General features: G+C 37.0%; 1 protein-coding gene across 3 annotated transcripts in view; it reads left to right on the forward strand.

The window, feature by feature from the left end:
- The window catches only part of LHFPL2 (LHFPL tetraspan subfamily member 2), a 140,367-nt gene that overhangs the window by 64,333 nt on the left and 63,588 nt on the right, over positions 1 to 12,446 (forward strand). Inside the window, exon 1 of one of the 3 annotated variants that reach the window (XM_040541613.1) lies at positions 10,466 to 10,521. The exons of the other annotated variants lie outside the window; for them this stretch is intronic. The gene's annotated coding sequence lies outside the window, so the exon portion shown is untranslated. Of the gene's footprint in view, positions 1 to 10,465; positions 10,522 to 12,446 lie in introns of those variants that run through there. 3 annotated transcript variants of the gene reach the window in all.

The following is a 12,446-nucleotide window of genomic DNA, read 5'->3' on the forward strand; positions in this document are numbered from 1 at the left end:
TTCTGAATTAATTTGTATCTTACTACGTAGTAGTCAAAATCTGCACATCTTGTTATAGGATGCCATCAGGGTGGGCTCCAGAAGTTCAGTTAAATTTTGTAGCACCTCAAAGGAAGGTACCGGAAACACTGAGGTACTACTACCTATAAAGTAAAGGCAGAGGTCTCCATTCTTTTGTAGGAAATGGCAGGACTCTGTCAGTTTACTCTGAATAAATGTTGTAGATAGATTCCACCATACATCAAAAATATCACTTAGCTTTCCTGGAAAGTAATGGAAAAGTTGACTTCAAACCAGTTTATTGACAGTACCACGGGGGCATTGCAGTTGTGATGGCTTCAGCTGTGACTCAGTGAATGATGTTGCTCCAATATTCAATGTTCAGACACTTGGTTATTTAGACCTTTCTTTCACTTTGAGTATTAAAACACACATCTGTTCAGTGAGTTAGGTTCTGGACAGGGAAGTCTTTGTATTCATGGCTTAGGCAGGATGGCAGGACAGAGTTTAAAATCTGATAGCTTGTTTAGTGTCTAAACTGCTTTTGAACAGCACTGACAAAAGGCTAAAATAAGTAGGATCTATATAGCAGATTAATCTTGGAGTCTCTGCAGCCCTGTCACGTGTGATTTAGGGAAAAGACTCACCTTTTCCTGTTACCTAACTGTGTAAAGATAAGGGCCCATTCTTCCAATGGTGTCTTGCCTCTCAGTTTGTAGGGATGTTCACCAATGAGCTCACGTGACGGAGTGTGGGGGTGCTCTGTGGGTCCATACCACAAGCCCTGGTGGTGGTGGCCTGAGGGCTGTTGGCGCCCCTTCTACCAGGTGTTCTGCCATAGCCGTGTGTTCATTGTGTATACAGTATTAATAAATGCAGAAGAAAAATCGTAGTTCATGCTTCTACTGTTATATAAGTAAATTGGACAGAAAAAAAAAATAAACGTGTTACGCCTCTTTGAAATGCTTCAAATGGCATGTATAGTAGGTAATACTGTTTTGTTTGTATTGGAAAAGCCAAAATGGTATCTAATTAAGTAAAAGCAAACTGTTTAGATTGCAGGAGTAATAAAAACTTGTTGTAGATATACAGGCTTTTTGAAGTATTTTTAAACTTGAGAACACACTTTATAGAAGTACTGTATCTTGCAATGTGATATGAGAGATTAATTCACAGAACCGCAGACTGGCTGAGGTTGGAAGGGACCTCCGGAGGCCATCTCATCCAACCCCTCTGCTGAAGCAGGGACGCCCAGAGTAGGTTGCCTAATGAGAGCAATGTTGCAAGTGTCTTGAATACATACCCAGAAATTAGCAGTAGCTAATACTAGTGTCTGTGGTTCTTTTTTTTTTTTTTTTGTGCAATTAGATTTTCAGTTAATCATTAGGAATCTTTCATTAGAATACTTACGAGTTTATTCTACCTAAAAAAAACCTGTTAGCATATCAAGTATTTTTAATAAGACTGTAAATTATTCAGAAGAGAAACGACAGGGATGTTTACTTGAAACACAATTGACTGAACTTTTTAAAGTAGCATTTCCTATGGATGACTTGTTATATGTGGACGCTAGAATGCTGTACATGTATGCACAATCCTGAATGTGCTTTTTGCTGGCTGAACTTTGTTTCCAGAAAACTGGAATGAGCTGCAGAAACTTTAGTGTGTATTCTGGGATATTAGTTTCCTTCCGGGGTGTTCAGTGATTGTGAAATATTTATGTTGCCTATGACTTGTGACGATGCATACATTTTGTTAGTGATAGTGAGAACGGCCCTCCTGCTACTTGCAAGTTGTGTTTCTAATGTCCATCCTTAATGTGTAACTATGTGTAAACCAAGGGCTTTGTAATACGATTATTTTCTGCTGTGCTTCTGGATTATTGCACATAACTTGTTTCTTGCTTACTTCAGATATTTCTGATGATTCTAAGACTGAGATTTGATAAATCCTGAATCACTGAGATAGTTTTTTGCCCTTGATTCAGAATTTGGAAGATGAAGACAAATTTTAGGATCTCAATAGTGGGTGCCCTGGGAATTAAAAGGACATTTTGTAATATGTAAGACTGGATGTTAGATAAGACTTCGTATATATGAATGGCAGTTCTGTCTGCTTTCTGTGGCTAAAAAAAAGCACTGTAGAAGTAAAAGAAATGCCTATATTCCATCTTCTCCTTTTTCATTTTCTGTCACTTCTTTTCATGTTTGAGAGCTATTGTTTTCTCTTACTTTGAACAGTTACATGATTGAAATAAACTTCTGATTTCTTACAGAAAAGCTGCAATGTGGCTTTTTTGTTTAAATAAAATTCACATTTTGCACACTTCTACCTTTTGTCCTGTGTTAATGGAGGACATCTCAAGTCTCAGAAAAAGTGAACATGCCATTTTGCACAAGCAAGCAATTTAAAAAAGTGGGAGTGGCATTAATCACAAAATTAAATCACAAAATTAGACCATTCTCAAAAAGCTAAATGCAGAATAACTAGCCTTGCTGATACTTATTATACTGGATGGGATAATAAAAGTGGAAGTGTGGATGAGCATTTCTTTGACAAATTTATCAGTAAATGTGGTAGGAAAGGGTTTCCTTCTGTGTTATGTATGTGTCTTTTATTTTAGTTATAAAAAAGAGAATGTGTTCAGCTTTGCACGAGTGCTCCTTTGATCTGATTCCTCCTCTGGTTCTTTGTTGTTGCACGGAGTGTTGATGTGAAGGAAGATTTGGTTCCAAGCTGCTTTCCTCTTGTAAAGTGAAAAGCAGAGTCTCTTCATGTTTCTTGGTTCCCCTTTTGTTTTATTGCCAGCTTAATTTTCTGTTCCGTTGCTTGGTGTTCATCCTTACTTTTTTCACAGGAGGCATTAAATAGGTGCTGTGATCTTTTTAAGAAGGCATGAAGCCATTCCGATTGGGATTTCTCTTCTGTCTCAGTATGTTAAAATCAGTTCAGTGGTTGCATGTTACAGTGCTCTCACTCTGCTCTCCTCCCGCTGGAAATGAGTGGATTAATCTAGTTCCAAATTGCTGCGTGGAAACCCTTTGCTCTAAGTCAAAAGAAGTCAGTGCAAGTCTGTGAATCGTTTTATGAAAATACTGGATAGAGTTTCAGGCTTCAAGTCCCTGCTGATGCATTAAATTCTTCATGGTATTGGCAGGGGAGAAGCAGGGGACCTTTCTTTAGCTGGATAAATAGGAGAAGTGTCAACTCCAGATGCCTTGAGAGACTCCAGGCAAGCTTTTAGTACAATTACAGAAGGACAAAGTGGATGGGACCCGTGGGACTCCTACGTGTACTGAATTTTTTTTTAGCCTTTTGGTCACCCTAGCAGGAAAAAAACAACAAACAAACAAAAAAACCAGACGTATACATCTTTGAAGCATATAAGTTTATATTTTTGGGGTATAAATATAGGGGCGTAGCATATTCATATGCACACATGTAGGTATTAAAAAAAGTTGTAATTTTTTAGGAAATGCTGTTGGCAGAGGATACTCATACTTAAAAATAACTAAATAAAAGTACATGTCTTCCAGTGCCTAGAGCACATGAAAAGAAAGTTGTGAAAACTTTGGTGCTGTATTGGCATTAGTGGGGTTGGAGTTGTGGGAGGGAATTTTGTTTGTTCATCTGATCTTTGTCTGCAGATGGTTAATGACTGTCTAATCTTACCTGACCAGCAGGGAGCCTTCAGTGATTCTTCACAGTGTTAAATTATATTAAATGAGACAATAAAACTCAGTCATTATTGTCTACAGCTGGGTATGATACACTTGGGCTAATACATTAACAGTTGTTGATTGGTATGATAATCACACCTGCATAAGCTGACCCCTTTTTATGTAAAAATAAGGGTATATGTTGTATTTTAGTTGTTGTTCAAGCAATATTGCTTATCCTTTTAGTGTTTTAGTAGCTTCAGTACAGATCTGGTAGGAATATTTCTTCCGAAGCACAGTGCTGCCTGATCACATGCTCTGCATTTTTAATCTTTCTTTTGTAGCATTAAGTTACATAATGAAATTAAAAACATATAACTATCATATGCAACAGGTCCTTTTTGTGTCTTCTGACTTATGGAGTGAGTTATCCTACACATTTTAAATTGAAGTCTTTAATTAATGCAAGATAGCAATTTTGCTTAGCAGAAATCTTTTAAAATCCAGCAGTTACTTTGCTGTAGAAGGCAGACTTTTTGCCTTCTTTTTTACACATTATAAGTATTTTGTTAGTTTGTTAGTTGAACTTTATTTCTCCTGTGCCTTTTCTACTTCTCTGCTTCAGGAAGCCCACCCAGTTCTCATTCATGTTTTTAATCTATTTCATCTGAGATGTTACAGTGTTTCAGAACTGGCCACATGTGGGAATTCTGGAATTCTGAGTTTTAATCTTGTTTTCACTATTGCCAGAACCAGCAAAGAAAAAGGAGGAGAAGAGAAAAAAAAAAAAAAAAAAAAAAAAAAAAAAAACAAGGAAAATGAAACTGAAAAGAAAGAAAATAAATACTCTCTTGGTCTTAGAGGTTTTTTTGGGGGGTGGGGAGCTTCTGATGTCATCCATGTTTCTAGTCCTAGTGAGTGCAGAGAAAAATTTGAAAACACCTCTTAAAATGTGAGCTAATCATGTATCTCTGGCATTTGCTGTCTAACAAAATCATCAAGTGTCAGGAAGTTCACAATAAAATTGTACAAGTTGGCAGCAGTATCTGGTTTCTTTAACTGACTCATCAGTTTGCTCTGACTGAACTGAAATTTTGGCCTTTCTTTGACATGTCCTCATAGATGACTAATTATTACTTCAAGCTCAGCATTAAGTTTTTTTTTTTTTAAGGCATTTTTAGCTACCTTGTGACATCCCTATGAATTTCTTCCTGAATCATTACAGTTAATGTCACTCTTGTACTTGTTATCGAAGTGAAGGTCCATTATCTTGGATCTATATATATAGGTCAAGCGAAGGTCCAAGATAATGTCATAAGGCCAAAAAGTAGACCAGAGGTTTATTTAGCCTAGTATATAGTGATAGCCAGTGGCCTAGAGAACAGAGTAAATATACACTGATGCTTTTGTAGCATCCATTGTTCCACATCTCAAGGATGTACTGAGTCAAAGGTGGCAAGTTTGTGTTTAATCGCTTTCAGTGGATCTTTCCTTCATTAACTTGTCCAGTAATTTCTTGAGCAAATGAGAAATTTTAGCATCCAACTGCATCTCACATGGAAAAGTGCTTTCTTGAACCTTACATTCCCCATTACCCTTTGATATTGTCTGCACTTACATTAGCAAAAACAGTGAAGAGTTTTTATCTACTTTTCTGTGCTTGTCAGCATTTCGTTAGAGATCTAAAGAAAATACATCCTTATCACTGAAATGTGTGATCCATTCACAAGATGCTGACTCTCTGAACTGTAGAAAGTTCTCTCATAACTGTATGGCTTCATGAAGAAGCCATGTATTGTATGTGTTGTTGCTTTTGCCACTTTTGAAGAATTTTTTGAAATTACCTGGCAGACCACAAAATGGATTTTAGCTCTCTGGGTAAACTACTGGGATGTTTTAAAACAAAACAAACAATGACAAAAAAAACACCACGCATTTGTTAGGAAGAAGAGTTGGGCTTTGCTTTTTTTTTTTTTTTAAGTTATAATGGATAGCTTCTCAAGCCATTATTAATCATTTCCATCTGAGAATATATATATATTTTATCTACTTAGAAAAGAAACAAAAATATTCAGCAAAAAAAATCTTCTTAGACTCATGGTGTTTTCCCCTTGCATTTTGGGATACTATTACACATGCTTGTGATTATCCTCTCTGCAAACAATTATCAGAAAAATTCATCAGTTTTCCAAGTCCCACAGAAGAACAGATGTGGAATTAAGTTTCAAACAATGTACTCTTAATCACTTACATGTGGATACAAAATGAACTGGAGCTCAGTGGGAACGACTGGATGCTTTGTTAGTCGAGCGTGGAGCGGAGAATTTGCATTTTTCTTGGGCTTCATTCTCCGAACAGTCCTTTGAAAACAGTGCTAATAAATGAATAAGAAAAGTGTCTGTTTCAGATATTTAACTCTTTCTAGAGAGCCAAAACCTCTGGGGACCACCTGAGTTGAGCCGGAATATATTACGTATATGAATATGAAAGAGGTTGTGTATATCTGCAATATCTGTATAATTTTCTCCCTTAACTTGAAAACTCTTTTGATGCTGCAAAGGATATTGGGGAGTAAAGTAGCTGCATATCATCTGTGTGTTTTCAAAAGCAATAATTTAAAGCAGCCAGCTCTGCCTGTAAGAGGTTTCGAATCAATATTCAATTGCTGGAATACCATAAGAAAACAATTATGTAAGAAAATATACTCCTGTTGTGTTCTGAAACTCAGCCTGCCTTGGAAAAATCCCTTAAAAAGATAGATTGCCCATACAAATACTTCAGACTTCAGAAAGCTAGTTACTGGGGAGAAAAGGTTAGTAGATAAGGTCTCAAATTTACAGTTTAAAGCTTTACAGAATTACAGATTTAAATTAGTGCACCAACCAGACAGTGAGACTTAAGGAATTTTCTGATTCGTGTTTTTGGAATTAATTTGTTCATAATTCATAAGAAATCTCATGGAAGCTGGGCTCTTCGTAGGTTTTCCCAATATGATTGCCTTCTCTCACACATACATACGCACATATGTCTTGAAAAATATGTTTTCAGTTGCTGCAGAATTGAAGCTATTGTTAAAATGTATCATTTATACATAGAAGATTATTTTTTTCTAAGTTATTTGATCCAACATAAACTGGAAATAATGTGCTACCATGAATCTGCCAAAAAAAAAAAAAAAAACTAACAAATTTGTTGATTCTTAAATTATAGCAAATTTCACTGAACAGACAACATTATATCTTATTTCAGAGTCTGATAGTGGTTTCTTGGAAGTCATTGAGCTCCTGTGGAAGTTTTAAAAATAGCCTTGTAGTGTTAAATTGAAGGGTTAAGAGAGCTGTGAACTCAGCTGCAGATTTTCTTGGCCCTCTAACCTGGAGTGGGGCATGAGATTAGTACTGATGCATTTTCCTGCCTTCCAAGGGTTTGGAATGGGAGCCTTCCATCTCACTCCCTTGTTGGCTGTCACCACCTTGCATATTCATCATTAGGTTTATTCTGTTAGCAAGGAAGTGTCTGATGCGAATTAAAATATTCATTGCTAATAAAATAGCAAAATGCAATGTTTTGAGAAATTGAGGGAACAGAAGGAATTTTCAGATATGTTTGTTAATGTTCTGGTCAAGCGTTGTCTCTTAGCTCAATTGGTAGAGAGATCTATGAAGGCCAAAGCAAAGTTTATATATCCTTAAAGAAATCTTTCCTATGGATTTTTTAAGGCTGTTTTGCTTGTGCTTTGTGAACTGACCAATTTCTTCCTTCTTTGTTTTTGTGGAGGTCTGCTTGACCTTAGTTTTTCATGTTTTGTTTCAAAATATTTTTTTCATGGATATTACTTTGTTTATACACTTCACAAAAAACAAAAGAGCTAATCATATTAAAAATAAACATATTTATACCACTATGTCTTGTTTTTTAGCCTTGGTCTAGAATGACATAAATGGCCAAGTATTTCGTGTTCTTTAAACATGATTTTGTGAATTTATTCAATGTAGATCTCTTGTGCAGATCCAAGACTTTTAATAAATGCAGTTGTCTGCAGCATTTGAGAATCAAAAGAACAGGACACAGCTAATAGTTCCATAACCTTGTAGGGCTGGTAAAGCTCAGATGAGAAACTACATTTTTGACATTTAATACTTGGAGAGTATTTTAAATGAACTTACAATGTGTGTCTCACTTTTAACAGCGGGGCATGGGGTGGCTTTAAGGTATTAAGTACATACTTTCTGAGAGGTGATTGAAGGGTATGCTAACATATTGTAAAAAACGTACATATCTTTGGATGAGAAGAGCTTTCGAGTTTGTTCCCTTGGTATTGCAGACAATCAGGCTGTATGCAATTCTTTTCACCTTGTCATCAACTTCTGACGTAAAACTACACTTCCTGTCTCCACTTCTCTTTAAAGGCTGATGTATGATGTAGAGTCTTTGTCTTTCAGATGGCATAGAAGTATAATTTTAATGTGCAACTTAGACACATTCACAGTTAGTTTATGATTATTATGTTCCTGCTCCAAGATTGGCTTGTTGTTTCAATATCCCTTCTTTTTTCTTACCTTTTAACCATTTACAGTAACTGTAGAAAACAATTATATTTCATTTTTAGCACTTTTTTTTTTTAGGTGAAAGAAGGCAAAATTGCATCTTTTCTCAACTCTCCCTTGATCAGTTCAGCTGTCCTCTCTTCGTAATTCAACATGGATGTTCTTCGTGATGAACACCCTTTCATGAGTTTCAGTAAAGATTGTAGGAGGTGAACTTATGATTACCATAAACTTTCTGGCACATTGAATACCTGTTTTTGGAAATGTAAAGGTTAGTCACTGCTGCCTAGGAAGCCCAAGGGTGCATATTCAAGGGAAGCATTTCTGACTATGATTTGTCCCTTTGGAAAAGCAAGCTGGATGGAGATGACTTAAGAATTTTCAGGCATCTGTAGAAACTGCAGGATGTTCTCCAGAGCAGGAATGCTGGGCAGATAAAACTTGAGTAAGGATTTTTGTTTTAATAACAAGAGTTTACTGAAACACTCAAGACAGGCACATGGAATCTTGCCTAGTGTTTCTTCTTTCTTTATTTTTTCTTTGTATTGCATTTGGTTTTTGTCTTCTGTTTCTGCAAGACTGAAAATCAGTTCTAAGACATCAACAGAATCATAGAATATCCTAAGTTTGAAAGGACAATAAAGATGTTGGTGTTCTAAGCAGTATTTTTTTTTTTAACTTTGAATTAAAGTCTGAGTGCACAATAGGCCTACTGGCTGGATAATGTTCAGATAGGCCATGTAGCTTGACCTCAAAGCAAGTTCCTTCTACTGATACTAGTCTAAGTTCTAGGTTTTGTGACTTAGCAAGGTTATTAAATGAACCACTGAAGTGTTTCATGATTAAAAAGAAGCTTTGTGCTGGTGGAAGGTTATCATAAAAATCATTAAGGTTGGAAAAGACTTCTAAGATCATCCAGTCCAACTGTCCACCTACCACCAATATTGCCACTAAACCATGTCTCTAAGTATCACATCTACCCCATCTTAAGCACCTCCATGAATGGTGACTCCACCACTGCCCTGGGCAACCTGTTTCAATACCTGACTGCTCTTTCTGAGAAGAAATTTTTCCTAATACCCAACCTGAACCTCCCCTGGTGCAACTTGAGACCGTTCCCTCTAGTCCTATTGCTAATTATCTGTGAGAAGGGGCTGACCCCCAGCTCCCCACACCTTCCTTTCAGGTAGCTGTACAGAGCAATAAGGTCTCCACTGAGCCTCCTCTTCTCCAGACTAAACAACCCCATTTCCCTCAGCCTGTCCCCACAGGACTTGTGTTCCAGGCCCTTCACTAGCTTTGTAGCCCTTCTCTGGACATGGGTTACTAAGAACTGTCACTAGTATCTATGGTTGCTTTAATTTTATAAGCCACTTTTAATGTGTATTTATTATTGCATCTCTGAAAATGAAAGCTGTGAGGGGAAAGCCTGGAAATAAGTCCAATACAGAATATGTGCTTAAGGTATACAGTACTGTTTTCCTGGCACCACAGAGGAGTTTGAGAGTGTATTTTGAGGTCTTGTAAAATCTTATTCATGCCTTAGTAAGTTGGTTGCTGGTTATACGTTTGGTTATTCTGCTAGAAACCTTGTCTTAAATGTAAAGGAATTTGAATATTAAAATGATTCTGCTTTTTGGGAGGTGGGGGTAGGAAGAGGGGAAGATTTTGCTTAAGGGAATTTCTTATTTCAGTTGAAACCACAAAACAGGTTACTAATTAGGTTGTGGTGCAGGAGTACTCAAAAATGCAGGAATTTTATAAAGCCATTTGGAAACTTTATTGATTGTTTCCATTGAATTGTAATTGTCACAGCTTGCATCACTGATGATGATACTCTGAATATAACTTTGGCATGAGAAAGAGATGCTGCATTGAAAACAAAACAAATCCCTGAGCCGTTGGTTTAAAGAGTGTGTGTGCATGCGTGTGAGATAACAATTTTCTGTTCTGTCATGAAGGGAGAGCCATGCAGTGTTCTTTGACAGTCCTGGGCTGTCTACCAATTAAATACAGTGGTGTGCTATTTGCTTACATGTGATTGCAAAACTCCAAGGTTACCATCTCTAGGCCTTCACAAGAAGATGGCTGAGCTGTCTCACTTGGAGTCATTCTGTTCCACTTCTGCCAGTAGACTACTTTATTTGTAAACTTAGCATTTTGCAGGCCACAGTGTGTGGTAATCTGGGGCAATAATTTGGATGCTAATAATACTCTTCAGAAGTTGTTATTTATTAAACCATTTGACATTTAGGAAGAAGAATAGCCTGAGCCAACCAAGTGTTTCAAGTTCATTGCTGAAGAACATGCTACTGGTAAGAGTATTTAATTAGCAAACAAATGTCAGGGCCCCTGAAGGCACTGATGGGCCTCGCCATCCCTGCTCAGCCTCCCCTGGGTCCTCTCCTCACCTTTGTATGTCAGCCCAGGGGCTTGTTTCAGCCCAGCTGGAGCTGACAGACCGTACTGGAGTGGTGTTACAGGTCTGCCTGTTCCCAGCTTGCTCCCCGCTGTTACAGGCTGACCTGGTGTCTTCTTGTGCCTGGTGATGAGCACTAGTCTGTCCATGGGACACAATTCTGTCACTGTGCCAATGACAGCAGTGTGATAGAGCTGCTTTCTCAATTGCTTCTTGTCTAGCCACTCATGGTAGTGGCCGAGCTGCAGCCGCCTAGAGCATCTTTCTGTCCAAAATGGGGCCAAGGACATTTTTGGTGACTGGGGACGTGTTCTTGTTGAAGGGATTACTGCAAAGCTGCTCGCTAAGTTTGGCTGTCTTAATGAGGGAAGGTGTTCAGTTGCTCTTGAGTTGTCAGAAGTGATGTGTTTAATGGAGCAAGTCCAAAGTATTGACTGTGGTGTAACTCGCAGTGCTGTCGTGTGAGGGTGACTTGCCTTTTTGCTTTGCTGTCCCTGTCTGTGACATGGAGATGTGACTTAGGAAGTGTGTTGTAAAAGTGGACTTGCTAAGTGCTTTTACACAGCCCTGAAAGTAAACAATTTATGTCGTTTTATCCTCACAGTTAATATCAAAGGTAAGAACTCCCAGTGATTTCAGTGAATGTGGGATCGGACTCGTAGCTGATGTTTCATATTACTTATTTCAAATAAAGTTTTAAATTTAAGTGAAATAAACACTGTAGGATGTAACTCACTTTAATGAATAACTTCACTAAAATTAATTTGCATATCTTTTGTTTCAGTTAGTAATAAGACTTGTTAAATAAATGTGGTAATTTGATTCACTGATCTCTCAGGTGCTTATTGTATTAGGTAATGGGCTAAGAGGGATCTTTCATTCACAGTGCAGGTCTGTTAATGCTGCTGTATTTATTCTGTTTGGTTTTGTGGGAATTGCTAGGATTATAAAAATGTAGTATTTGGTTTAAACGTTTTAATGACGTGTAAAACTAGGCTGTACCACTTTCTTGGTTAAGGTGGTGTGATGGGAAAACAGGAATTAAGAACATGGATCAGCAGCATATTAAGAGTACATCTGGGTTTTATTAGGTGTAAACTTCAGGGCAGGTGCATTTGGGTGAAATGTTTTTTGTAGTGTAAAAAAATGAGATTTTTTTGTTCTCGTTGAAATAACTTGTAAATTTTATTGCTTAGCATGGTATGCTGCTTTGAACTTTGAATTATGTGTCTGTAGATATATAGTATGATCTAGATTGAACAAATTAGGTAGATTATACTGGAGAAATGCTAGAAGAACTGCAATTTTTTTTTTCTTGTGTATGTGGAAAAGAAAATAGCATGGGAAAACATGTTAAAAAAAACAACAAACTATTATGTATCTTAAGCTGTTATTTTCCTCTCTTGTTTATTGTAATTAATTTAGAGGTTTCTAATCTGCTAATAGTATAACCCCAAAGAAAATGTTTTCCCGTTCTTGTTCTGCTGTTATATCTGAAGCTAGCCTTAATGACGCCTATAAAATAGTATGTTTTTTTTTTATTATTATTTTATACTGTTCTGCATTGATAGCAAAAGACAAAGAACCCATTGAATGAATTATTTCTATTCATAGTGACATAATTGGTCATACAGACTTTCCTGAAGTAAGTAAATATTTCTTTGATTGGAATACTTGCTGTTGTATAATACATGGAAGTATCACACAGTAGTGTATCTAAAGAAAAAGCTACTTGAAAAGGATGTTTTAAGATACAGCGGATATATCTGTATTATTTTTTTCCATTTTTGCTGGGGAGCCTGAGTATACCCTGTTCCTGTT

The sequence above is a fragment of the Cygnus olor genome, chromosome Z (genome assembly GCF_009769625.2).
Source record: "Cygnus olor isolate bCygOlo1 chromosome Z, bCygOlo1.pri.v2, whole genome shotgun sequence".
NCBI lineage: Eukaryota > Metazoa > Chordata > Aves > Anseriformes > Anatidae > Cygnus > Cygnus olor.